The sequence below is a fragment of the Hordeum vulgare genome, chromosome 2H (assembly GCF_904849725.1).
Source record: "Hordeum vulgare subsp. vulgare chromosome 2H, MorexV3_pseudomolecules_assembly, whole genome shotgun sequence".
NCBI classification, from domain to species: domain Eukaryota; kingdom Viridiplantae; phylum Streptophyta; class Magnoliopsida; order Poales; family Poaceae; genus Hordeum; species Hordeum vulgare.
This window is the reverse complement of record NC_058519.1, coordinates 290,882,583-290,887,582: the sequence shown is the minus strand read 5'-3', so window position 1 is coordinate 290,887,582 and position 5,000 is coordinate 290,882,583. Positions and strand designations below refer to the sequence as shown.

General features: G+C 41.5%; 1 pseudogene; it reads right to left on the bottom strand.

Moving 5' to 3' along the window:
* LOC123426564 overlaps positions 1-1,742 on the bottom strand; it is a 56,267-nt pseudogene extending 54,525 nt beyond the window's left edge.
* Between the last annotated feature and the right edge of the window lie 3,258 nt (positions 1,743-5,000).

The following is a 5,000-nucleotide window of genomic DNA, read 5'->3' as shown; positions in this document are numbered from 1 at the left end:
CCTCCTGGCTTTTCTACTCGCGAGGAGGAGGAGTCCTCGGAGTTCGTCCCTCGCTCGGTCTCGGGCTGTGGGGACTCCTGGCCTTGGTGACGGGGCATGGGAGTCCGGCTCGGTCATTGGCTCCCTGCTGGCTCGATGGAGCAACCTGGGCGAAGCCCCCTGATGCGCTCGTGGGGCAGGAGCCTGGGGCTTGGTGCGCTGGCTCGTTGGCAATGGGTGCTGTTGGTGCACGTGGTGCTGGTCAACGCTAGGAGGTTGGCTCCTAGTGCGCTTGGGGCAAAGGGGCACGTGGTGCTGCCAGCTAGTTTTTTTTTAGGAAAACAACTACGAAAAAAAATAAGAATTAAAAGAAAACAAATAAATATTTTTCTAGCTAAATAAATAACATCAAATATATACTGATAAAAATATATACTAAAATAGTAATATATATATACACAAAATATATACGTATAGTATAGGCATTTAGTAATATATATATATATATACATATATATATATATATATATTAAAATGCTAATATGGACACATATATATAATATATGTATAAAATAAATCCCCTAATAAATAGTAAAGGAACCTAGTTCCACCTAATGCAAAAAAAATTAAAATAGTTTTAATACAATAGACCACGCAAATAGCATTTAAAACTCCACTAAAATAATTTCGACATTATAAAACTTGCAAAACCAAATCGGTAACTCCAAATAATATTGGAAACATTATGCACTTTAATTCGACACGGAAGAAGTCATATTATCTCCACTTCAATAAATTGTCCGAAGTTGCATAATGAAAAGAATATTCAGAAAAATTCAAACACGCATAGAAATCAAGATGACAAAGAATGATCCTGTTAACATACCAAATCTGAAAATTTGGGATGTTACAAATCTACCCCCCTTAAAAGGAATCTCGTCCTCGAGATTCGAGTTGGCTAGCAAGGTTAAAGATGGGTAATTGATGTAATCCATATCCCAAGGTGTTCAGGCTTACTCGTTGCACATATCCCAAAACTCCCTTTACATGAACAAATAAGATGCACCAATATTGAGAGAACTGCCATAATACTGAAACTTGATCAAAATCTTACCGAGGGCTGGTGCTTTATTAGCTCTTCCCACTATTGTGTGGTTCACATGTCCCCTTTTGACGTGATCAGACCCCACTTCTTTGGAGCTTGCATTGTCATCATCCATGTCCTTCAACACAGGACAGTTGTTGGAATAACGCCCCGGGTTTCTACATCTATAACAAAGTAAGTGACTTATAATCTTCTTGGTGGGCGTCAAAGTGGTGTGGTTGTTGTTCTCGTTGCTTCGTCCATCATGGTTGTGCCCATTGCCATTATGATGATTATGTACCTCGTGGTTATGGCCATTATACACGTCCACTTCGGAATCATAGTACTCAGAAGATGTTGATGAATTCCGTTGCTTCTGATGACCTCCAGAGTTGAACTCAGTGTCGCTTGCCTTCCTTTTCCGATTCTCCACCTCTTGAAATTTTCCCTCAAGTACAATAGCTTTATCAATAAGCTCCTGACAATTGTTGAAAGTTGTCACTGTCAACTGAACACCCAACTCATCATCGAGACCCTCCAAGAACTTCTCCTGTCTGGTTGCATCAGTGTTAACATCGTTAGGCGCATAGCGTGCAAGCTTATTGAACTCCTCCACATACTCATTAACTGAGTGACCTCTCTGACGCAAGCTCTGAAACTCCTTATTTTTCAGACTCATGGCGCCAGCAGACACATGTGTGGCGCGGAAAGCTGCCTGAAACTGTGCCCAGGTGATAGTATCAATGGGATAGGTGACCAGGTAGTTGTCCCACCAAGCTGCGGCAGGACCCTCCAACAGATGTGAGGCAAACCTCACTCTCTCTGCATCAGTGCAGCCAACAGTCTCAAAGTTCCTAGTAACCGAATGAAGCCAATCATCTGCTACAATAGGTTCGGGGCTGCTGGAAAACCTCTGAGGATTCAACCTCAAGAAACGAGTAAGTGCATCCAGTGGTGGTGGTGGAGGTGGATTGTTGTTGTTGTTGTTCCCTATGTTCTGGGTGAGTAGCTGGATCAACTGGGCCTGTCCTTGAAGGTATTGTTGCATGTATGGCGGCACATCATTGTTGTTGTCTCCTGAACCACTGGCTCTAGTATTACGTCTCGAGGACATCTGGTGGGTAAGCATAGATGAGATCTAGATAGAATTAGGCCTAAGGGGAAAACACTACCCATATGCTAGCATAAAACTCCAAATCAAACAAATCACACTATCAAATAACTCCAACAAAACATGACAATAATCAAACATATCTACATATATGGTCGAAGAATTTCGACAAGATACTAATTTAATAAACAAGCAAAATAACAATCAAGCAAGCAACCTAGTATCGTCATGCCATAAAGCGGGCATAAATAGATATGCTCACACGTTAATATCGCAAATAAAAAAAGATAAGTGGTGGTCTCAGCACTAGTTCCTACTTAAGCTGGTCAAGATACTAGAGTGGTTATCTAATGAAAGAGTAAGATGTAGACAAAGTTTATAGAATAAATTTTCACTCCTATGGCTTTTCTAATCCATTTTCTAGGGCCACGACCTACAGTCAACGCATTGCTCTGATACCATCTATAACGACCAAACCTCAAAGGATTTGAGTCTCTGTGCTTAACTGTGCTAGTCCCTGGATCGACTCGCTAGCACACACAGTATAGATGAATACCAGAATAGCAAGTGCATCATTTATTACAACGTATGATCCAGAATTTATAAAGTATAACAATCTGCATAGCACTTAGCTATCTCTAATAAATAATGGCAACGGAAAGGTAGCAGAAATAATAACGATGAGTCCCATCATAGCCCACCGGCGAAAAGGTTGAGTGAAGACTTGCGACCCTACTGTATCTCACTGATCATCTGAATATCCTGCAACATGATAAGTTGCAGCCACAAGGGTCAATACATTGAATGTATTCGCAATTCACACATAATGATAATGCAAACCTACATATGTAAGCAATGTATGACAAACAAAACAGTCGAGTTGGTTCGGCATAAAGCTAACTTCACCTACCTTCATGAACTGATCAAGGTCTCACACACCACAACCAATTTAAAACCCGCAACAGAGAACTCACAAACCTACGGTGAGATGACAAAGATCTTCAAGATGTATCAAGTGCGCTCAGTTGATGACGCATTCAATGGGGACTCCAAAGCGCTCAGCCATCAACGCATTCACCTGATTTAAGTCCCGACAACTCAAGTGCGCTCAGTCATGGCGCATTCTCTAGGGACAATAGAGCGCTCAGCCATAGACGTATTCACTCGAGCAAAAGCCCCGAGCCTACCGCTATAAACACTCACTACTTCATAAACCAGTCGGTACGAGTCCATGTCTACCATAGCATATCCAAACACACAATTAAACAAATGCAATCCAGGACATACATATGGCGACCAGCAATATAAGAATCACACCAAACACATAACATATCATAACAGTGCATAGCAAACAAATAGGATGAGCATAATCAAAAGTGCAAACTTGCCTTGAACGGTGTTGAAGTACTCTAACGCTTAATTCTGATCCGCTCCACACTCCGGACAATCTATATATATTCGACGAAGGCATTGATAAGTAAACCGTACTCACATAACATCAAAATAAAGTCAACAACAAAGAATTCAATGAAAACTCAACTAACAGAAACATACGAGTAGGTATTTATTATCTACATGCTAGTGGTAGCACAAGGCAAAGAAATAATGAAATTAGATGAACGGTTTGCAAAATATGGCCTCCGGTAAGTTTAAAATAATCTGTTTTAACAAAAAAAACTAATTTTCGTAAAAGTGAAAACTACTAGTTCTAACATGTTCTACTCATCAATATGAGATCACAGGAAAAAGAATTTCCTGAATCAGAGTTACGAGTAAAAAGATAAACGCGTTTCAAAACTATACCGAGAATCTGACAGAGCTAAAAACATATTAAAAACAGATTTTATTTCGTTCTAAAGCTGTTCATCAGGGTTTGATGAATCGGCTCGTGCGTGCATTCTCACCACGAACAACGGGAAAAAACGGAACCGTCTCGGTGTGGCTCCTCCGATGGTGCTCCGGTGATGGTCGAACGGACTCCGGTGATGGCGGCTCTGCGAACTCCGACGAACACGGACGAACTCGGACATGCGCGGCGTGTTCTTGCGAAGCTCGAGGCTGTTGTGCGTGCGAGGCGGGGCGAACCGGGAGCAGGGGAATCGGGTTGCAGAAGAAAGAATCGGGACAGGGGCTTCGGCCTCCTGGCTTTTCTACTCGCGAGGAGGAGGAGTCCTGGGAGTTCGTCCCTGGCTCGGTCTCGGGCTGTGGGGACTCCTGGCCATGGTGACGGGGCATGGGAGTCCGGCTCGGTCATTGGCTCCCTGCTGGCTCGATGGAGCAACCTGGGCGAAGCCCCCTGATGCGCTCGTGGGGCAGGAGCCTGGGGCTTGGTGCGCTGGCTCGTTGGCAATGGGTGTTGTTGGTGCACGTGGTGCTGGTCAATGCTAGGAGGTTGGCTCCTAGTGCGCTTGGGGCAAAGGGGCACGTGGTGCTGCCAGCTAGTTTTTTTTAGGAAAACAACTACGAAAAAAAATAAGAATTAAAAGAAAACAAATAAATATTTTTCTAGCTAAATAAATAACATCAAATATATACTGATAAAAATATATACTAAAATAGTAATATATATATACACAAAATATGTACGTATAGTATACGCATTTAGTAATATATATATATATATTAAAATGCTAATATGGACACATATATATAATATATGTATAAAATAAATCCCCTAATAAATAATAAAGGAACCTAGTTCCACCTAATGCAAAAAAAATTAAAATAGTTTTAATACAATAGACCACGCAAATAGCATTTAAAACTCCACTAAAATAATTTCGACATTATAAAACTTGCAAAACCAAATCGGTAACTCCAAATAAT